Source organism: Emydura macquarii, unplaced genomic scaffold (genome assembly GCF_026122565.2).
Source record: "Emydura macquarii macquarii isolate MOO-44397 ecotype Brisbane River unplaced genomic scaffold, CSIRO-AGI_Emac_v2 contig_2676, whole genome shotgun sequence".
Lineage (NCBI taxonomy): Eukaryota > Metazoa > Chordata > Testudines > Chelidae > Emydura > Emydura macquarii.
Window position 1 is genome coordinate 27,653,044 of NW_027132813.1, and position 24,014 is coordinate 27,677,057.

Below are 24,014 nucleotides of genomic sequence, written 5' to 3' on the forward strand. Positions count from 1 at the left end.
CAACCTTTCCAGACTACTGTACCACTTTCTGGAGTCTGATTTGTCTTGAGCACCCCAAGTTTCACCTCAGTTAAAATCTACTTGCCTACAAAATCAGACCTAAAAATACAAAAAAGTGTCAGCACACAATTACTTAAAAATGGCTTACTTTCTCATTTTTACCATAGAATTATAATACTGATTGGAATATAAATGTTGTACTTAAATTTCAGTGTATAGTGTATAGAGCAGTATAAACAAGTCATTGTCTGTTTGAAATTTTAGTTTGTAGTGACTTGGCTAGTGCTTGTTACATAGCCTGTTGTAAAACTAGGCAGATATCTAGATGAGTTGATGTACCCCCCAGAAGACCTAGGGATACACATACTCCCTGATTGAGAACCACTGGGTTAAACCATCCCAATTATTAACCTTTATGCTTTGATTCCGTCACAGGATACGGGGGAGGCGGAGCACGAAATAGGCTTTCTATTTTTTATCATTTGAGACTACAGCTTATGTAAATGCAGCAGCCACTTTCTGATTCTTATCTAAAAGTAAACTGGGAGTACTCATGTTATTTACTAATCTCCCAGCCCATCCTGAAAATGCCTCCGTTGTGTTAACAGAACATTTGGACACCTCAGTGATCACTTATGTAGGATTGTTCATCTGGGCTGCACCTTAGGAATGTTACCTTCTGATTGGAGGGACTTGTGCAACTGATACTGAACTCCACCTTTTATAGAGGCTTACCATGAAGATCAAATACTTCTCCGCTCCGGACATATAAATAGTCCTTCCTGTTTATCTTGCAGGAGCTTTATGCTGCAGCCCATAACCATAGTATCTGAGTGCCTTCCGTGTAAAATCAAAAATAGTATCAAAGTCCTTAGAAGACTTCACAGAGCTTTTGGCACACTCCCATTGAGTGCGAATGGATAGCTTTTATTTCTTCATTGATGCAAGGCACAGGTTGAAGGTCAGACCCTGTGTTTAAAAAGTAACTTGTTTGCCTTGTGACATCATGGTCATAATCTCTGTACCAGCAGACAAATGACATTTTTAACACTTGCTAAAGTAACTGAGTTTTCCTTTCTTGTTCTCAGATGGATAGCAGCTTTGTGTGTGTACATGTAGATACACCTTTTTTAAAAATTATATTGCAATGTACAGAAAGGGAGGCCAGGAAATGCAGCTTTTAACTTTGAAATAGTTTCAAAAGTTGGTGTTTCAGGTGGTGCCTTGCAGATATTGCTGGACATGCTTAAAACACTGTGTATATGTTGCAATGTCTTAGAACATGGGATAATATAAGAATGAAAGTTCTGAGAACTCTTATTAAATAAGTCAGGCCTGAAATGTAATTTTGTCTCTTTAGTCTTTTCAGAGACTACAAGTACCATATATCTTAGATTATTTTCCATGATTTTTTCTAATCACGTTGCAAGATGTTCTCTAGTAACTTGCTTAAAACAAACCTTTTAACAAAAATGCTATATTAAATATCTGAAATTTTTGTCCCTTGGTTGCTTGAACATCAGATGTTTTTAAAAAAATTTTTTTGCACTGCATAGACTGTCAGCATGACTTCTGGGTTGTACCTGTAGCTGAAACCTCATCTTCATTTTGTCCAATTGCAAACCAAGATCCACAGTGACTTTGGATTTGCCTCCTTTTTAAGAATGACGATGCCAGTCACAACTCCATAGCTAAGTTTAAAACAACAAGAGTCCTGTAGCACTTTAAAGACTAACAAATTTAATTTCTGCAGGCTTTCGTGGGCTGTAATCCACTTCGTTGTAAGGTTGAATTCCATTTTGTATTGAGAGAGGCTACGTCCTTACTTTCTGTATGAAAGTTTTCCCAAGCTTACAGTACTTATGCTGAGTACAGAATGACTTTTCTGATAATTTACAGCAAATAGTTGAGTGAAAATTTGATACTTTAAGAAATGTAGCATCTGTTGCAAATCTGTTCTTTACCATGGGATAAGTATGGGATAAGTTTCTTTACCATGGGATCTCTAATGGGATAAGTTTTCAACACTTTGAAAATTCATTGAAAACCTATGCATAGCTTGATTATTACCTAACTACTTCAAAAATAGCCTGTTACTAATGACTATGTATCCTATTGTTATGAGTACATAAGTCAGATCCAACAGTATTCTCTTTGGATTTCTTGTTTAGTTCTCATGTATGAAACTCTTAATTTATATATTAAAAAAAAAAGTTTTCAAACTCATTAAAATGGGGTTACAGTTGAGAAAATATCAGTAACAACTTTTATTCTGCCCTCTATTAACATGGGGGTGGAGGAAACCTCAAAACCTTGCTAAAATCAGTTTAACTTAATCTGGGACCACAGATTCTAAAATGCCTTAATCATAATCTTATGGCTATTATGTGGCATGGGGAGAGAATAATGTTAACGTTGTTTGGATGTAGTACTTTTTCATATCTTAACATATTTGGATTTCTTAAATATTCCTTTAACTCTGAATTTCTTGAGTTTGTAATGCTTCATTTTTTAATAGTATTTATTTCTGGGGTAACGACAACATTTCTGCAGTGTTGTTACCTGTAAATTACTCATGCTCTCTCAACCTTAACTCTATCTTATGGTAGCTTCTGCTTGGGAATACGTCTTATGGTGACTGATCTTTAAGATACAAAAGTACGCTTTCTAGAAGTAAATACTTTCTTGAAAAAATAAAATGTTGGTAGATTCATCTTCTGCAACCTATCTCCCTCTTCATGTGAAATCGCAAGATTGTACTGTACACCAAAGTTAAAATTTTGAAGGATTCCAAAGCACTTCATACACATACAATGTAGGAATTGCTTCACTGCCAATGAAATGCAGTCATCCGTGGAATAAAACGCTCATTACATCACAGTACACCGCAATGTTACACTATTCAGGAAAGCAGACACATGAGTATGGCCAGCTGAGGTTGTGGGCAGAAGTTAGGTGGAGGGGGTTGAGTGTAACCACTGGAGAGAGCATACATACCTTTTCACAGAAAAGTGCTATGGAAACTTGAACCTTTGTTCTTTCAAATGATGGTGCTTTCAGCATGACACTACCTCCCCTCCCCCATCTCCTTAATGCGACATTGGTTCAGTATTAACTTGAAATGTGCCTCATGTCCAAGTGCCATCACCATTTCTAAGCAACACCAAATGCTGCAAATCTCACAGCAAACAATACAGACCCATCCAGAACTTGCTTGGAAAGCATGGCTGCAGAATCTAAGACCTGTAGTAGTACAAGTCATCCTTGGGAGCCAAATGGCTGAAGCAGTTCTTTTTACCTGAGGTTATGTACATGCTGACAGAGGCAAATTCACTATCAGATTAATTTTTTTCTGGTTCAATTGAGCAGCAGTGAAGACACGCTCAATCAATCAAGAAGAAAATCTAATAAAACCACCTCCCCCAAAAGTGTAGCTCTACGTTGATGGGTACACATTTCCAGTCAGTGCAGCGCAGTGGAGACAGCATGCTACAGGGAAGTTACGAAGTCGAAAGGAGTTACACAAGCTACTCTGTGTAGCTTGCGTAACTCCTATAGACTGCCACCAAATTTTGCCAGCAGTGTAGACCAGGCCTGAGTTACTGAGTAAGTATGTAGTATTAGTTTTACACATGCAGAATAATTAATGTCTGATTATATATGTTGGTGGTTAAAACAGAGTACTGGAATAGCAATCAGAATACAAATATGCATGTTACTTGTACACTGGAGAAAATACATCTAAACCTATTGCTGTTAGAACATGTGACTTTTTGCTGGAGCAGCTTCTAATACACACAAGAAAGCAGGGATTCTTTACCATTGCATTTCTGGGTTCTACCCAGGTTTTTTTTCTTTTATTAAAAAAACCCTAAACAAACCAGCCACAGCTGTACAAAGGAAGCTGACTACAGAGCCTTCCCCTTTACAGAGTTGCTTAGGAGGCGATGAAGGAGGCTGTTGCTTTGTAATCAATGTGTTTCTGATACTGATATCTCTAAGTGTGTATACAAAGATAGTAGGAGTTAATACACATGGCAATCGGTATTTGGTAACATTACTAACTATAAAAATAACCTGTGAAAACCCTTGCTGTCTGGCAGACATTTGAAATCTTGAGACACTGGAGATTGCGCTAACTGAAAAGTAGAAGTTGCTGCATCATGCATCTTGGTGAGCTCTCATACAGGGTATATTTGTCTGATTCCTCAAGTCCATGGTGCATCTACATCTTCCTCAAAAATCTCACTGTATAATTTCTAATCTGTTTTTTTGAACAAAACTATTGCTAATTTGACCGCTAAATGTTGGGATTTCTTTACTACTCTGGGAGATTGGAATGATGAAATCAAGGGGTTGGGGTAAAATTTCCTTGTCCACTGAGTCTCTAGTGATTCATTCAAGACTTTTTTTTTTTCTAAGCTAAAAAGTTAAAAAAACAAAAACAAAAAAACCCCACTAAACCCCTGTTAAATTAATCAGTTTTATTCAAGAGTTAAAAACTTGTCGTTACCTAGCGTAATGGGCTTTAAGACCTTTCCAAGTATTTTAACTAGTCAGGACACACTAATGGTTTTATAGAGATGCTATGAAGCAGTTTTCTGTTAAACTTTCTCTCAGGACAACATAATTTATCCCTGCAAAATGTTGGCAGTTACACTATCATTGCAGCTAGCAGAAATGCTAAGGATGCTTTGGAAGTGGCGGCCTGAAGTTGGGACCTTTCAGTTTTTGTTTGAAGTCAACCTTTTATGTTGAATTTAAAAGGCGTTAGCCTGCATCTACACTGGGGGGGGGGGGGGGGAGAGAAAATTCTGGTTATGTTGGAGTTTGCTAATACATTTGAGCAAACTGTGACCTAAACTAGATCACTTTTGAGTTTGGACAAACCCTGAAAGTGCATCTAGTGGCTAAGGAGAAGTTTCCACCATGTAGATTGATTTAGAGAGGTTGATCAACTGATATTTCACTGCAAAATGTGACTTGCGATTGGTTTACAGGACAAGCTACTATAAATAATGCAGGTGAAATGAGCTGTCATTCTACTGACATGAATGACTTGTTGGCTTTTGCAATAAGCCTCTCGTTTAAAATATATATTATACATTTTAGCTGATGACAAGGTGACATAGTAGAGCATAAAACTGATAGAAATGCTCAATCATAAACCCGTATTCAGGCATGCTTAATATTCTCAAAGTTGGTTCAGGGTCACTTACATTATAATTAATTGGTTTTTGCTTCTAAAATCAAAGTTTGACGTGGATTATAAGTGTTTAAAAAACAAACCACTAAACAAAAGCCTCATCAGCCTAGCACAAAACAGATCATACTAGTCACTTTTATATGACTGTTCTCTACAAATCACTGATTTTAATTTTTGTATATGCTACATGTGGATTTAACTTTTTAAAATGATTGTCAAGTGATTTTATCTGTAATTTTGTTGTGCTGTAATATTATAGGGAATAAACAAATACATATACTGTATTTGAACAGTGACTCCTTTTTTCATAAGCAGTAATTTGTGCTGCCGGAACGCATGTCAGTGTTTGGGTTGGATATGTGCCTGAAAGCTGTTTGCTTAGCCACACTTATCCAAACTACTTTGGTCCAGAAATTAGATAGCCAATCTGATTTAATTGAGGTGGGAAACTGTTAATTTATCCAGATAGCCTTGACCTTCCTTAGTATGACTTTCAGCACTTCTAATTTTGTTAATACTTTCAATATAGTTTCATGAAAGATGTAAATTAAACTTTTCAAACATTCAGTAATTTTGACTGTGCGCCACAAATGAGTAAATGAAGCTTTAGGTTTAAACCGCCAAATTCTGAGTTAAGGTGAAATTGTCTTGATCTCTGTCCTCTTATTTATTTTTGTACCAAGTATCAAATGTGATTGAGTTGATTTTTTTTCTTGAAAAGCCTTATAGCCTAAATAGAGTAACAAAACATATCCATACCCAATCAATATTGAAGAATAGGCAGACTCTTTCATTAGGTTTCCTGTTCCAGTGTTGCTCTCAGCACTGATTCTCATCCCACCACTTCAGTAGTAGGTGGAAACTGATTGCTAGTATAGCTCTATGAAACTTCGGGGCTTCATTTCAGAAATTCAAGCAAACGTTTTTTCCCTTCTTTTTCCACCCACACTGTTCTGCACCTGAGTTTGAGGTTCAAACAAACAAAAATTGAAACGGGAACTTGGGTGAAACGGGCAGGATTTGTCTGGCTTTTAGGTTTTGTTACAAAAATTCACATATCTTTAATAGGCTAGTGAGAAGTGACATCACACTACCTGTCTTCTCTTGCTCTCAGCCTTTCAACTCCAAGGTTCAGGTATAATAACTTCAAAAAATGAGGCTTTGCTTAAGATTTTTCTGGCCATTCAGGAACTAAAACAGACTTTGAAACCCCACTTCCTTGAATGACAGAAGTCTCTAGTTAGCCTTTTAAAGGCGAATGACTTAACTGCATGCTCAAATAGTAACCAGCAATCATTCAAAGATAATTGCTTTCTGTCATGGTGTCCTTTTGTGATTACAACTTTGAGCTCATTCACATAATGTAAAGGAATAGGAGCCCTGCATGGTTTATATTAGATTACTTCAACAGCTCTATTTAATTTACATGCACAAACAGTGGATGGAAACTTGGGTTTGGTAAACAAGCTAGTTACCAGTTAATAGGCACTGTCAAGTAGTTGAATCCCAACATCTAGATTACTTTTTAACTTTTTTAAAGTCCTGATAGAAATATTTTCATTAAAGCATTTTTTAAAACAATGGAAAATATGCATGTAAACATTCTCCTCTAGGATTTGCAATATAAATAAGAAAGCATTATGCTAGTGCATTAAAACCAGCATCTGAATCTGGTTAGTCTGTCAAGCTCAGTGAAGTGCGAAGAGTAACAAAGAAAGAAACACCAGTATCCTTGGAGAAGTAAATTTAGATGATAACTGAATTGTAAAAGTCTAAAGTGCTTTGTTAGTAATACAGGTGTTTCCATGATGCTGCTTTGCAAACATGTTTCTCCAAACTGTCTCAGGAGTTTGGAGAATCTGTAGTGTTAATTTGGGGGGTCTTTAGTATTTAGTATTAAATGAAAATTGGCACAAAGCACCAGGAGTCCTAGGAAAGTGTGATGTTGAAAACCAGTTTCAACCAGTCCAGGATATCAGTTTCTCCTGAAGAGTTTAGGGTGGGTGTTGGAATGGTAGTAAATTACTATGAATTACTGTGCTTGACATGAGTCTGCTAAAGATTAGGATGTCTGAATTTGCTAAACAATTCTTGGAAGCAGGGTTTTTTAGCATTAAATAAATTGCCCAAAGTGCTAAAACTGCACTTAAAAGCTGACATGAAATTATGTACCATGAATGAATCGGGGCTGTGTGTATTTGTGCTGATTTGGAAAACCTATGGTCATGGTCAGCCACTGGCCAGTTTACCTAGTGTACACAGTAAAAACATAAATGGTGGACTTGGAGCTAACTGACCCTAGGTCAACTGACCCTTTAAAATAGTACAACATCAAAAGTTCAGGAAAGAATTGATAAAAAAGCAAATGTCAGCCAACCCTCAGTCTATTCCTGTTGTCCCTTCCAAAATTAATTAAAAAAAAAAAAAAGTTACAAAATGCTAACAGGGTATGTTTCGGGCACATGCAACTTTTTTAAAAAAAGGGTATAAATGTTGGAAAATATTACGTTCCCCCCCCTCCCCATTAACATCTAAAAAGGCCTGCAATGCTATAAGACAGAAAAGCCCCGGGATAGCCAATGCCCTACTATGAGGAACTTCTGAGCCAAAGGGTTTCAGGGTAGCCAACGCCCTGCCCCAGGAGAAACATAAACCAAACCAAGTGCTCAAGAAAAAGAAAAGTGGACTCCACCTAAAACTGGTAGCTATTCCTGCTTTGTTTGCCAATCAGAATATTGTGTAGGGCCAACATAGTTACTGAAAAAAGTTGCTTGAAAAATTAAGGCTTATTAAAAAGAGGCATTGTATAACCTTTTTGCTGCCTGTCTGTAATTCTTTCAAATAAATAGCTTTGCATTAAAAATAACTGAATCCAAATTTTCACTGATATTAAGGGCTAGTCTACACTTAAAACTTACAGTGGCACAGCTAATTGTGTAGCCGTATCATGTTGGCGGGAGAGAGCTCTTGTGTAGCCACGTTATGTCGACAGAAGCACTTACGCTGGCAAAACCTATGTCACTCGGGTGTGAATATTCCACCCCCATAGCGACACGAGTGCTAGTATGCACAGCACTATGTTGGCACGAGAGCTTCTCCCGCTGACATAGCTTATGCTGCTTGTGGGGGTGGTCTTTTATGCCAGTGGAGAGCTCTCTCATCGGCATAAAGCGTCTTGACCTGATGTACTGCTGGTGCAGCGCTGTATGTGTAGACATGGCCTTAATTGGCCATTTCATAAGTTTAAATGAGTTAAATAATTAAATGTTAAACTTTTTGTATTATTTTACCTGGTTCCTAGTATAGTGGGAGTAACTTACATTTCCATAGTAATTTATACAAGTTCAATCAAGAACTGTTTTTATGTTTGAATGAGACATAGAACAATGGTGGGCAGTGTACAAGAATTATAAATGGAAAACTTTGTGACCTCCTCATTCAGTTGATGTATCAAGTCGTCAAAGGAAGCTATTCTCCCATTCACAAAATCAATTTTTCAGTGTTGATGGATGTGAATTCCCATACCTTTTACACGTAGTAGATTGCACTAGCCACACTCTTCATTAGATTACAAAAAGCTAGATAATTTTCAGGTATTTCACCATTATTGTAGTTGAAGTTATTTAAGAAATACTTTATTATAGTAGTCTGGAAACGCAGATATTAAATAAAAACTTTCTTCTCTTCCCCTACCCTCAGAAAGAAATTAGTTTTTTGGAGAAAGGAGGGTTGGAATAAAGGCTTTCATTCCATAAAGACCAGATAGCTAAGTGCCTAATACAAAATGATTTTCTAAATCTTGCAATTTACATGTAACGGCAACAGTACATGGAGCCTGACCTATGTAGTGCATTCCATTAAATTATCATGGTAGATTAAGCTACTGTCAGATGCTTCAAGTAATCTACCTCCACCCCTCTCCTCTCCCCAGAAAGAAACAAAATTTATCCTGATCTCTTCAAACCAACCCACTAATTTATGGAATTGTTCATACCATGTGAAAAGAAGGTCCATCTCCACTATAATCTCACAGTATAGTTTAAGGGTTATTTCCAGTTATCCATTTTGTTAATACAGATGACGATGAGGATGTTTTCATTGTGCATGTTGAATGGCACAGAAATCCATGAATATGAAATGTTTTCTCCCTAGAAAAAAACACTAAGGCCTGTTCTATACCTAAAACTTAAGTGGACCTACCTACATTGCTCGCTTTGAGGAAGGTGAAAACTCCATGTTGGCCAGTCTGAGGGAAAAATCCCCCTTCCCTCCCACTCTGCCTCGTAAAGAGTGGCTAATGCGATCCCACAGCAAGTCCTGACCAAACCTGATATTTTTCAGAATTTTCTCTTTTTTAGAGAGGGCATGAAGTTAAACTGTATCAAATGACTAATTGGTAAGTGGTATTGCATTTGTCTTTAATGCTGTATTTTGTTAGCTGAAATTTAATATTTGACACTGTTACCCTGCATTTATGATTTTGTTATGTAGGGTTATGTTAGCAAGTTCTTGATGGTATTGACACGTCGCAATAACTAGTTGCAGGATGGACTTGAATAAACTGCAAGGTCTTCTATGAGCCTTTCTGGGGCGAGTGGAGGAGGATGTTGTATTCTCTTCCTCCTTTTAGTACATCCTTTTTTCCAGATAAGTTCAGGTCTGTCTTCCTATTAAAAATTACTTTATTCAGAAATTTTCTCAAACCTTCAAGACCTATCACAATTCCCATTCCTTCAGCTCTTTGGGATGACAAATTTAATCATCTCCAGATTATATCCACAGAAACTACAGAGGATGGGCAGGAATTAGTGATTTTTGCAATGTCGCAAACCCATAGTTTCAAACTCCACACCTAAAAGAGCATACTTTAAACTTATTATTTAAACTAATTTATTTATTTGTGTTTGCTTTGCTTTGCTCTGCTACCTTGCTTTGTTCTTGAAAGTTGTTTTTCCTAAGTGAGTTAAGTTTTCTCTTTCTTTGACTTTTCTTACATCATGCTAGAAGTGGTGATCCTTGAAAACGGGGTGAGGACATTGCATACTACAAAAGCATTAGGAGTTTGTCATGAGAGGGGGAAATGGTGGTGGTCCTGTAGTATCATGCTAAACTAGGAATGAGAGTTCTGATGAATTTTATCTAACTTAAGACCAAAGCCTTGAGCAGCTGTTTGAGGGATGGGGAATGGCAGGAGAACTTTGTGGGAAAAACTTGGTCTGTCTAGAAAATTGCTGGGAAAGTTGTGGAGTCCTAGACTGTATAAATCGTTCTATGGTAATTCCTCTGGAAGGAAACTTTTACCAAGATGCAGACTGGCTGAGCAACCCCCCTGTAGGTTGTAAGACTACCTATCCTCCCACAGTCATTTGTATGCACATGTATACATTCACACACAAAAATGGGCCAACACATTAGAGAAGAGCCTCAGTGTGAACTGAGAAACTGCTCTGTACAAGTTGAGCCCTGAAGTAAGGATGCACAACTTGTGACGCTAAGCTTGGTACAAATTTTCTTTTACTTTCAGGAGTGTTTTACGTGGACATCTTGGAGCCACTGCTCCAAGATATCAATCTCTAATATAATAACTTTATCTTTAAGGGTGGGTTCTGTTTTAGTGCCTACTGAAGAATTTTGTCAGCAGTACTGAAACTTGATTTTAACTTTCTAAGGTCTTTAGAGACAACATTCTGATATCCTAAATTGTCCATGTGAGTACTTCTCAGTAAAGTGTATTTAGAAAACAGGTCTCAGTTTTTGGCATAAAAACTTAAAGTAATCTTAGATTAGAACGAATACTCAAGTGTTTCATCTTGAAAATACTAGCAAACAGCTCATTGATTCTGTACTGTAAATAGTGCGTGAGACTGATATATTTTTTTTTTTTTACCTTTTATTTAAATGGAAATGTTGCCCTCTGCTGGAGACTCAAAACTTGAGTGTCAATTAGAAATTAGAGAAAATTATTTCAGTGTACAAAACCTTAGAAAATACTTAAGGACTGAATGTAGCAGTGGGGTCACAGAGTAATGGTAAAATCTGTTGGACTCAATTGGACCACAAATGGTAATGATTTTGCTTGCACTGTGAGCTGGAACTTTTGAAAGTAGTACTGGTCCACGCAGGCATTCTTCATGGTGTAGCCTGAGGCGATAAAGGGAGGATGAGCCATCGGTGTCTCCATTTTCTTCTCACTGCTGCATGATCGGAGTCAGAGCTTCTATTATACTCTCATCCTTGTGATGCATTTTCCAAAACTTGTAGAAATTTTTTATTCCTGTTCAAAGTTAAGATTTTTATTATTTTTATTCTAAATTTTCTAGTTTCAAGTTGTTTTTATAGGATTCAGGACTTGGGATGCTGCTTCGACAGTTTTCCTGCCAAACATTCTCCCCGGGCACCTTCCCACTTGTGTACTGGATTATACTGAAAACGCTGGAGTTCAAAATCTGTGCTTCCTGCCCTTGCTCGTTTTCCATCAGCGACAAGCACCAGTACAGTTTGTAGGGTTTGGGGAAATTCCATATTGCATCCAGGTGTAATATCTGCCTCTCCTTCCCTGTCCACACATGAGAAAACTGGTCTCTCTGCCTCAAGAAGCACTTCATGGTGGTGACAATGGGACCACATCTGATCCTGGCTGGGGAAACCCCCCAACACATTAGCCTAAGCAGGCAAAGAGCACTCCTCCTACTGCGGTGCCTCTGTGGGGCTCCGCCAGTACCAATGATAAAGGCCCCAAGCTGGGGCCTAGCCATTAGCCAAGGAACCATGTGCATAAGCATGGCAGTATGTCTTCCAAGTTCAAGAAGGACTTGGCACCATCCATGAGTTCTGGCCATGGAGGAACCATGCATTCCAAGGTCCACAAGAGCAAGAAAAGGCTGCATCGATCGCCGGATCTGTCAGTACTGATCACGGATCCTGGTACTACACCTACTTTCGCTCTGCTAGTGGCCTGTGAACCATCAGTCCCCAGACAGAGTCCTCTACTGGCACTGGTCCCACCAGCAGACTGGAAACCACTGACCCCAGGGAGACTCGGAAGCACTCCAGGTCCCCTCAAGCTGTTTGCATTGGAAGGACTGAGGTCTCCATGAGCCCCAATCTGCTCACCTGCTCAGAGGGCTCCTCCCCTTCCAGCAGCGCTGTCCCATAAGTATTCACAGAGAAGATCCAGAGAAGAGACCCAAGAACTGATGTCCCAGCTGCTTCTACTTCTCTCCTGCCTAGGAATCAGCATTAGCCTTAAAAAATGCCCTTCTGTGCCCTACGTAGTCCCTGGGGTTCATAGGCACGTGTATTGATACAGCATCCATTTGAGCTTATCTATCATGGGGCACATTCAGACACTGCAAGAACTAATAACTTTAGTGACTTCCAACCTTTGTCTTGGCCAGGACCCACCTTTCCCTCTTGGGGCATATGGTGTGCCCTTCGCTCAACTAAAATTTCATTGTGTTCAACTGTGGCTACAGAGTCTACTCCCCAGTGCGCACCTTGCTTAGTGTCCCACCAAAAGTCATCTCTTCACTACAATGGTGGACAAACCCACTACAAGTCTGCTCAGGGATGACTTTCCTTGCTGACTATGATGGTCATAATGGGCGTCTCTCTCATGGGCTGAGGCTCCCACATGGGAGACCACATGACAAGGCACCTGGACCACACAAGAGGCCAGGATGCACATTAACTTACTGGAACTCTGGGCAGTGTGCAGAGTTTGCCATGCATTCCTGCCAGCCATTCATGGCCACCACACCCTCCTCATGTCAGACACCACCACCATGGTCTAGTACATAAACAAGGGGGCACAAGATTCCAAGCTCTGTGTGCAGAAGCAGTACTCCTATGGGAATGGTGCATCACATTTATATCATTTTGACAGCAGCCTACCTACCGGGCACCAAGAACATGATTGCCAATGCTCTCAGCAGGAACTTTGCAGCTGACCATGAATGGGAGTTGCACATCACAGTAATCGTGGACATCTTTGGTTGATGGGGCACCCCAGTAATGGACCTTTTTGCATCCCACACCATCTCCAAATGCACCCAGTATTGCTTAAGGGGAGGACTTGGGGCTCACTTGCAGGTAATGCTCTGGTCATCGATTGGTCAGAACGGACGAACAACGCCTTGCCCCCCTTAACATCTCCTATCATTGGTTATACACAAAAGAAGGTAGAAGAGAGCAACAACCATCCTGATCACCCCCTTCAGGCCTCTCCAATTCTGGTTTCTTCTTCTCTACATGTCAGAGCACCCTACACTCATGCTTCAGATATGTCCAGTGCTGTTGACTCAAGGCAACAGCAGACTCAGACACCCCAATCTACGCACCCTTCAACTGACAGCTTGCTTTTTTGGATGGATACTTCTACTAGCGCACAAGAGTGTTCGCTAGCAGTGCGAGATATCCTTTCAAACAGACGAAGAGACTCCACAAGACTCCACAAGACTCTCATATTGAGGCAAATGGACACCAACAAGGCCTCACCCCTGAAACTGTGGGCATCCCAGTGCTTTGAGACTATTTCCTCTATCTAAATAATTCGGGACTTGCTCTCAACTCCATTTAAAATGCATGCAGCTGCCATCAGTGCCTTCCATCCTCCAGTAGATGGCCATTTGATATTTTACCCACCCCTTGACTGTATGGTTCTGGAAGGGCCTTCTACAGAAATACCTGCCTATTCAATCTATCGCTCCCCAGTGGGACCTCAGCCTAGTCCTCACCTCACTGATGAACATTCCCTTCTAACCCTTCGAACATTCCCTTTAGTCTCCTGCTCTCTGTCCCTACTCTCCATGAAAGTCGTTTTCCTCATTGCCGTTACATCAGCAAGGAGGGTTGGTGAACTGAGAGCCATGATGGCTAACCCCTCTTTCACCACGTTTCATAAAGACAGGGTCTATATTATGATTGTACCCCAAGTTCCTGCCAAAGGTGGTTTTCCGCATTCCACGTCAATCAACCCATACATCTACCTACCTTCTTCCCCAAGCCTCATGCCTCTAATGAGGAACAATGACTTCACTCACTAAATGTTCGCAGGGCCTTGGCCTTCTACGTAGAACAGACAAAGTCGTTCTGGGAATCTCCCAGGCTATTCATAGTCATAGCGGAGAGAATTAAAGGCCAAGCCATTTCCACCCAGAGAATCTCTAAATGGGTCTGAGTTGGGATGATCCCTACTAGATGGGATTCGTGCCCACTGCACCAGAACGCAAGCATCAACCACAGCTGCACTCCACAATGTGCCTCTCACAGACATGCAAGGCAGCCACAGGGAGTTCGGTATACACCTTTTCCTCACACTATGCTCTAGTACATGATTCCGCAACAGACGCTTTGTTTGGGACAGCAGTCCTCCATTCCATAGTCTCATCATTCTCCTTGCATCCTCCTACTACATAGGTACTGCTTGTTACTCACCTTCCGTGATATAGAATAGGGACTATCACTCGAAGAAGAAAATGAGGTTACTTACCTGTAACTGGAGATTCTTTGAGATGTGTGGACCATATCTGTATTCCAAATTCTCCTTCCCCTCTGCTGCGGATCTGATAAGTCTGCTGTAGAGATGGAATTGGAGGCATCAGAGGCTTGCCCTGCCCTTTATAGCCTCAGATGAAACCATGAGGCGATGCAGGGACATATATGTGCACCGCCGAACAGTAGTACTTTCAAAAGCTCGGCTCCAGACGTATGGTGCATGTGCATAACTCTCAGTAGAATACAGATAGGGACCACACACTCAAAGAACCTCCAGTTACAAGTAAGTAACCTTGTTTTCTGAGGTAAGTCATATTTGAAAGAATTAGCTTATGGCAAGGTCATGCCAGCATAAAGAATAACCCTCATTCAGTCTGCCATACTTAGTATTAATATGAGAGCTGTAAGTATTAAGCACTTAATTACAAGTGCATAAAAATACTTCAATCCACAATGCCTGTCCTGATTTAAAGCTACAAATGGTATTATAATTTATTTTTATATCACTCAAGTGTTCTAGGTGCTTCACAGAAATATTTCAGACAGATCTTTGGCCTGAAGATCTTAGCCTAAATAGTGGGCTTAAATGTTGGATTGTACAGTGTGATCAGTATGAATTTGATGTTATCAGGACAGATGCTGTACAATAGTTCTAGGAAACATGTCTTGAACTCTAACTTGTGAATTGAGGTCAGATTGTTTGAAATTCTAGTCTTATGAGTCTGAGACTGATTATTACTTCCTATCTGACCAGCATTGCTGCTTCTGAATATTCCTTCAAATAAGTAAAAAGGTTTCAATAAACATAATATATGCTTTCAGAAAAAAATCTTGTGGGTTGTTTTCTTTGGTTCTGAGAAGACTAAATATTTTCTAAGGCTAACACAGCAGTTTGCTCTCATAAGCTGCTTAAGATAATAAGAGTTGACTTTGCTTTCAGATTTGTTTGCAAACTGAATAAATTAATCTGCTCTCATCTGTAGCTTTAAGGAAAGCAGCATTCAGTACTAAAAATATGGCGCTTCTCAGTCTGAGGACTTAGATCAGTTTCAAATTTTTAGCTGATATAAAATGAAGGAATACTGTACCTAACAGATTTTCCTTATGAAATCTTTCTGCCTTGCTGTCTTTCTGCAGTAAACATTTAAAGCAGAAAACATTTGTCTGACTTCATAAATAACTTTCTATTTCTAAAGTTGAAGGAAAGATTTACATGCACGCTATTCCTCATCCTAGACACTGTCAATTTCGTCTGAACTCCAAGATTAAATTTTGTATCTTGAGTTTTAAGTTTTAGAAAATCTGTTATGAATGGAAATATTCAAGGTTTACTTTAGCAGCAGTGTTTTATTTAAACTTTTATTTGGTGTGTTGGGAACCCAAACACAGCTGCACTGAATAAAACACAGGAATTAAGATTTAAAAAACAAAACAAAACAAAAAACTGTGTGTTTAATTGACATTTTGTTTTTCTTATGAAGAAGCTGTATTCGGGTGTAGGATCTAGCATATCATTTAAGCATTAGTTATGGCTTCATGGTGAGAAACTGCTTCATTGCTTTCCAACAAAAACACATTAAAATCCTCAAGTTACCCCAGTGCAGTTATTCTGCTTAAGTTAAAGTGGGAACATGCATTAGATAAGGCTGCATAAATATTTGAGGACTCAAGTTACATTTCAGAATTGTTACCAGTTTCTGCAAACCCTTATGTTGGAAAGTAGTCCCACTGATTTAAATGTTTGATTTTATTGGGACTTCTCCTAATGAGGAAGGGTTTGGAGGCTTTGTCCCTTAGATTGTAGCTGTTGGACTAGCCCCTCTGCCTATTTTGGGAAACCAAAAATTGTTTTGTTCATGAAATTATCTTCCATTGCCTTCTGCAACTTGTATTGATTTTAATCCTCTGTATAGTCTGCAAGCTCTGTGGAACAGGTACTGTCTCATTTGTTCATATGGTACTGGGCAGAGTAGGGCCCCAGGCCTCATTTGGGACCTTTAGGCACTAGTATAACATAAAAATTAGATTTGTTTTTGTCTTGTACTCTTCCCTGATAGTGATATGTGAATTTTGGTCCCTTACTAGCTCTCCCTTTTAATTTAATTTCTCAAGGTCGAAGAGGGTAGCAGTATGAGTAAAATTCACAACTACCAGCAAAAGTTCAAAGTTGAGACTGGTACAGAGAAACACTTTAATAATGAAGTGATTATCTTCTATCCCCTTTCTCCCTGCAATTTCCCCCCTCCCACCCCCCCAAAGAAAAATCTCAGTAGGAGGAACTAGGGGGTAATGTTTTGGCAATAGATGGGTATGGGGCCCATATTACAGCTGATTCAGTGGGGTTCAGTTGCATAGGGTCAGTGCCAGGGGTGAACAGAGATGTGTGAAACCAGATTAGTTTGGATTTTCCCAGAGGATGAGGATTGACGCCTGGAGAGTTTCACTATAACAGTAGTAGTAGGTCTACCTGATAGAAGGCCCTCCAATTTAAACTGGGAGTAGTAGCAGGACTTCTTTTCACACTCAGCAGTACTGGAGGACCTTGAAGCTGGAGGAGAAGGAAATCCTCTGTAAAGCAGTTTCTTCATTCTTAGACTGTAGTGGTTATAGCAAAACTGGCTGGCATCAAGGGTTTCCTCTTTAAAGAACTGGTCTACATTTGAAAATTGATTCAGATTTAAGATAGGGTGTGACTTTAAACCACAGTTAGGTATTCCGGAATAACTCCATGTGTAGACACTTTTACTCTGGAACAAGTGTCCCATAAGCGCTATTCTTTATGGTATACCCATTGTAGCATTTTGGCAACAGATTCTTTTTTTGACTGTATTTGAATATGGTATTCTACTGTAAAGCACAAAGGATTCTTTCTCCAAGAATCAGGCAGCACAGACAATACTGAAGAGGTTTATTCACGATACCGGGAAGTCTCATAAATCAGCTTCAACTTCATGGTGTTACAGTGGTCAATTATATACACTTTCTTATCAATTACATAGTACATTTTAAATTCTTTATCTATTCACTTACAAATACAGACATTGTTCCACCCAAAAAGAACAAGGGTGATAAAAGACAGATACAGAACATATGTGCAGAGACACTCTAATTAGATTACATCAAAGGATCTCTGACTACACTTGAGGAGAGGGGGGGAATGGGTGGAGAGGGAGACTCCTTACAGCTAGGAGGGTACATGACAGGAGGGTGTAAGGAATGTGCTGTTCTCATTGTGAGGCTGAATCATTAAGTGGACATCTGGCCTTCTGAGTTATCAAGTATTTACTCTAGCCATTGTCCTTGAGGATCAGGTATGCTCGTTAGCCAGCTGAAAACAATCTCAAGCCTTACACTACTATGGCTTGTAGACTTTATCACCATTATTGCAAAGTTATGACCATTTCTTTTGTTTCCTTCCTCCCCCATTGCTCCATTATTTTAATCGCTCTCAGATCACTACTGTGTATAGGTAACTAATTAGTCTATTCTATCTAAGTAATTATATAGATGTCACCTCCCCCCATGCTGGATAGCGTCCCCCTCTCCCCCCATACCCCGCTGCAACCCTCAAGTCCCACACTTCCAGCCCCTCCTACGGGGCCACAGTTCATCATGCTGCTGCCACCCCCTGATCACCCCCCAACCCCCCCACTGCATACCATCCCTGGATATTGTATTACTGTGCCTTGTAAACCCTGACTGTTGCTTTTTTGTTTTTTGCTTAAACATTTTCTAATAAAACGTTTAAATCTGAGCACCTCACAATCTTTGTGTATATCCTCACTACATCCATGAGAGGTAGGGAGGTGTGGTTATCCCCATTTTACAGATGGGAAGTGGAGGCACAGAGATTGTGACTTGTCCAAAGTCACACAGGAAGCCTGTGGTGGAGCAGGGAATTGAACCTTGGTCTTCCGTGAACCAGACTAGAGCCCTAAGCACTGGACCTCTAGTGTCATGGCTAGGATAGATTGATCTAAATCAAAGCAATTAAAATCACTATTTTAATCAAGATTTAAATCCGCAAGCAAGAAACCTTGGGTTAAATTGATTTTAATATTGTTTGCATTTTTACTTTCCTAAAGAAAAGTTGATTCTCACTGATTGATAACCATTAAAACATGTTCACTTGCAGCTAGACATAGCCTTTATACAAAATTGGATACTTTTTGCTAATCACAATAGTCACTATTTCTATACACATTGAAGCAATTTATATAGCTTTACATACATTTTATTCAGATTCTTAACTTATATTTTTTATTATGTTAGAAAATGGTCAGTGTTGTATTTCTTATTTACTAGATGATAAATGTGGTTGGTGTTAAGCTCTGTTTGGATGGAAATTGGAAATCCGTTAACATGTCTTGCATTTAAAACATACTGATTTACTAAACAAAGGAAGTATTATCTTTAGATAGTTGAATGATGTGGTGACCAAAAACCATCACTTCAATTAAGATGTTAGAGCTAGTAGATCTCATCCTCGAACACCTAGTTATTCTTAGACTGGATGAGAAAAATAAGCTTTCCTACTTTTTTAGCTCCTATTGACTTATTAGCTTTGAATGGACTAGTCCTTAAACTAGCTGAATAAATTGCAATGAAGAAAATATCCTTCTGCACTGGTAGAAGAGGCTACTACTATTGAAAGCTGTCTAACACTTCAAAAAACAAAAACAAAAAACAACCTAGCCGTATATGCTTGGCCAGTGATTTCAAACAGTTGAATGGTTTGACTTTCTTTAAAACTTAGCAGCAAACATGTATTGCTTATTTTTTGTTTGAAATTATTTTAATAAATTATAATAAAAATTAGGCATTAACATAGGTTGTTGTAATTTCAAGTTTAATTTTAAATGGGCTTATTTTTTAAAAAGTGTTTAAAGTAAAAAAAAAAAAAAAAATCTGATTTTAAATTTAAAAAATCTTGTGGGTTTTTTTTGTTTTTTGTTTTTTTTAAATCACCAGTTTTTATCTACCCTGGTCAAGCCTGTTTGTGAATGTTGGGCATTTTTTTACCAGATCCAGCCACATGGTCTGCTGCTATACATTCCAGAAAAAAAAAAATACAGAATCGATTACAGATATCTTTATTTCTGTAGTCAGCCTTTTTAACCTTGTGATTCTGTAATTTGGTTTGCATACACATTAGTCTTGCTTAATGCTTTTCTGTCAACTTAAGAAACCTTATATCAAACTATAAAAGCTTAGAAATGGTGTTGAAAGGTACTGACAGGTATGCCTGTTATGGCAGCGCTGAGTTTGATACCATCAAAATTGTAATTAAAAAAGGCCCATTGGCATAGTAATAGAGGAAGCAATCTGTGTGTGTAGGGAGAAGCTTACAGACCTCATCTCAATAGAGACAAGCCGTAAAAATACATGGAAATGTTCTGTTTATCATACTGAATTACTTGTCTTTTCATTATATTCTGTGTTAAATTACTCATGATTTTGTAGTAGTACATCAGAGTGGTAGTTTCTAGGAACAGGGATGAAATGGTTGCAGTTGAGTTCATCAAAACAGTAGAGATATTGATTTTCTCTAGAGATCTACAAGATTAGGTATGATATTCAAAATAGAAAGAATTAGTTTGGACTAGTGAAAGGAAAAGACAAAGAATGGTGCTGAAAATCCTTTCTAAATTCGGGGAGAATATCTTCAGTTCTCCTCAGTTAAGTTAATGAAATAATGTGACTTGACGGCTGTATTTAAAACAAACAAACAAACAAAAAATCTTAATTCTGTGCTTTTACTAAAGGCAAAGAAATCATGATCTAGGTACTAATTCAGGACATGGTTTCTCTGTTTAGTACCCTTTTCTGTAGATCAAAATTGTTTTCCTAGTTCTGTGGTGGGAAGCTTGCTTTCACTTGCCCTCCCACTCTGAGGCCTAGTCTACACTACAGAGTTACATTGACACAAGGTGGCTTATGTTGACCTAATTGTCAGTGTCTGTATTAGTGTTCCACTGATGTAAGTCACCTGCTACGTTGACTTGACTACTTCTGCAGGAGCTTTGGCGCTTAAGTTGATGTAGTTAGGTCGATGCAGTCGCAGTGTAGGTACTGTGTTGCTTTTGTCGACTTAAGTGGTCTCTGGGAGGTGTCCCACAATACCCCATTGTGACCGCTCTGGTCACGGTTTTGAATTCTGCTGCCCAGTGGCGAGATACACAGCCTCTCCCCTTTTAAAGGCACATGAATTTTTGAAATTCCATGTGCTGTTTGCTCAGCATGGAGAGCTCACTTAGCAACTGCCCCAGCACGCTAATGCCTGGAGTGCATAGGAGGTGGTGGATCGCCTGGGTCTGTTGAGAGAAGAGGCTGTGCAGACACAGTTCCAATCCAGCCGTCGAAATACATACATCTACGAGCAGTTCGCTCAAGGTATGGAGGAGAAGGGCTATAAAAGGGACCCACAGCAATACTGCGTGAAAATCAAGGAGCTGCAGCAGGCATGCCAGTAGGCAAGGGAGGCAAGCCATCGATCTGGTGCAGAACCACAGAGGTATTGCTTTTACAAGGAGCTGCGTGCTTTCCTCTGTGGCGACACCACCACCATCCCTAAAGGCCCCATGGATACATTGAAGGAATTGGCGTCATGGGCCACTGGAGTCAGCTCTGAGGATGAGATGTTGGAAGAGGAGGAGGAGGAGGAGAATGGGGGAGAGGTGACTGGGGGATCCAGTGTCATGGTGAGCTAAGAGCTGTTTTTAACCCTGGAGCAGTCCAGCCAGTCACATCACTGCAGCACAGGCGAGCGTGATGCTGGGGAAGGAACTTCTGGTAAGTATGCCGTTTGCATCTTCTCATTTACTATTTTTATTCATGTTACAAGAGGTAGTGAAATAACCAGTGGCGGTAGATTGGCTAGTCACTTCTCATTGCCTGGCACACTTAGGCAGGGGGGTCCTGCAAAACAGTTTGTTTGTGCACATCAGGATGTCTCATGAATTCTCCATAGCGATCTCAAGGAAACTTTCCTGGAGGTCCTCAGCAATCCATTGCCAAAGGTTTCTGGGGAGGCTGCCTTATTTCTTCTGCCGCAGTTGGACACTTTCCCACATAGCTCAGCAATTAATTCTGCAGGCATTGCTAGCAGCATACAGATCTGGTCTTTAACCGGATGCGTGCAGCAGCTGTTCCCTTTCCGCTTCCATTACTCTCTGGATTGAGATAAGCTACAGTCACTGCTGCCTGTGGGAAACTGCCAGTAATCAGTTCAATTGCCTGAACCGCAAACCCTAGTGCCCATGTGGCCACTCCTGTCCCCCACCCTTCCGGCTTGTACCAGCTCACCCTCTCCTCCCACCATACTCACCATGGCTGGGATAGCCAATGCGGTCTATGAATACCTCGCTGAAGTGAAACTGTACTGCTTTAGACTTGCGTGGATTAGGGAGTGATTTCAGTATAGCAAGTTTTCCACATACCTTGTCTATGCACTCACAATAGAATCTATGTGCATTGTATCTTTTGCAGTTGCAAATGTGGCCTTCATCTCTCCCTCACACCAGTGGAGAGGCTGAGCCAGATGAGGAGAAGGAAGAGAATGTGGGATGACGTTTGTAGAGATCATGCAAGCCTCGGGAGCAGCAGACACTGAGCAGAGGGTGTGGAAGATCACTCTCTCGGACAAAATGGACAGGGACATTGAAGACAGGAGAAACTCAGGAGAAGGAGTTTGCCACTCAGTAGATGATGATAATGCATCTGAAGGAGCAAACAGACATGTTGAGGAGTTTGGTTGACCCCCAGGTGCTACACATTCAAGCTTGCCTCCTTCTGCAGCCTGTCAAAAATTGCATTCGAGCATCATCCTACTCCTTCCCCCATCAATCCTCCCCCACATTTCACATGGTCAGTGTCCTATCCCTACCACTCCACCCTGCAGGAGAGTACAGACAATCATAGCTGCCAGCTGCACATACACTGATCTGTGACAGTCAGGGTTGGTGTATGTGTTTTTAAAAGGAAAATGAATTTGCTTTTCTCTTCCCAAGTTCAGCCCCCTGTATTTGTAAAGTTTATTTTTGTTGTGCATGTATTTGTTTGCAATAAAAGTCCATTTATGAAAACTGAATTCATCTTTATTAATTCAAAGCACAGGGGGAAGGAGAAGGCATTATCATTCTGAGATAATAGCAATAGGTGCATTTGCAAGGTTCCATTACTACACACACGCACAGCACTCAACAGCAAGGTTCAGACCAGCATGCAAAAAACACATTGGCAGGCACAACATAGAAAAGCGACGCACATTATTGTGGCTCATTATTAAAATGGGCTTTCAAAGCCTCCTGGAGTCATATAGGTCCCTGTTGAGCTCTTCTTATAGTCCTAGTATCTGGCTGCTCAAAATCAACAACCAGCCAATCCACTTCCATGTGACACACCAGCAGCAACTTCTCCCCCTTTGCTTTGTAGATATTATGAAGCAGGCAGCTATAATGATGGGGATATTTTTTTTCACTGAGGTCTAACTTACTGAGTAGACCGTGCCAGCGTCGTTTCAAATGGCCAAAGGCACATGCAACAGTCATTCTGCACTTGCTGAGGCTGTTGTTGAAGTGTTCCTTGCTGCTGTTGAGGTGTCCGGTGTCCGGCTTCATGAGGAGTTAGGGGTAGGCTGGGTCTCCCAGGATCACTATTGGCATTTCAACATCTCCAATGGTGATTTCGTGGTCCAGAAAGAAAGTCTCTGCTTGCAGCTTTCTGAACAGGCTTGTGTTCTTAAAGATGTGTTCGTCATGCACCTTTCTGGACCATTCTGCATTTATGTCTGTAAAAAACGTACCCAGTGATCCACCAGTGCTTGCAACACCATAGGAAAGTAGCCCTTTCTGTTGATGTACTCGGTGACAAGGTGGTCTAGTGCCATGATAGGGATATGCATTCCATCTATCTCCCCACTGCAGTTAGGAACCCCCATTGTGGCAAAACCATCCATTATCTCTTGCACATTGCCCAGAGTCACAACCCTTCTTAGCAGAATGCAATTAATGGCCCTGCATATTTGGGTCACAGCAATCCCCCGGTAGATTTCTCAACTCCAGATTTATTCCCAGCTGATCGGTGGTGTTGCAAGCTTCGACAGAGCAATCATTACTTGCTTCTCCAGAGTCAGGGCAGCTCTCATTTTGGTGTTGCTGCGCAGGAAAGCTGGGGCGAGTTCTGCACACAGTTCCAGGAAAGCGGCCTTGCACATCCGAAAGTTTTGCAGCCACTGCTTGTCATCCCATACCTGCACAATGATGCGATCTCACCAGTCAGAGCTTGTTTCTTGGGACCAGAACCAGCGCTCCAT

The 24,014-nt window shown here is 40.2% G+C and overlaps 1 protein-coding gene across 2 annotated transcripts in view; it reads left to right on the plus strand.

Moving 5' to 3' along the window:
• MSH2 (mutS homolog 2) overlaps window positions 1-24,014 on the plus strand; it is an 84,092-nt gene that overhangs the window by 14,616 nt on the left and 45,462 nt on the right. The window lies entirely within an intron of this gene.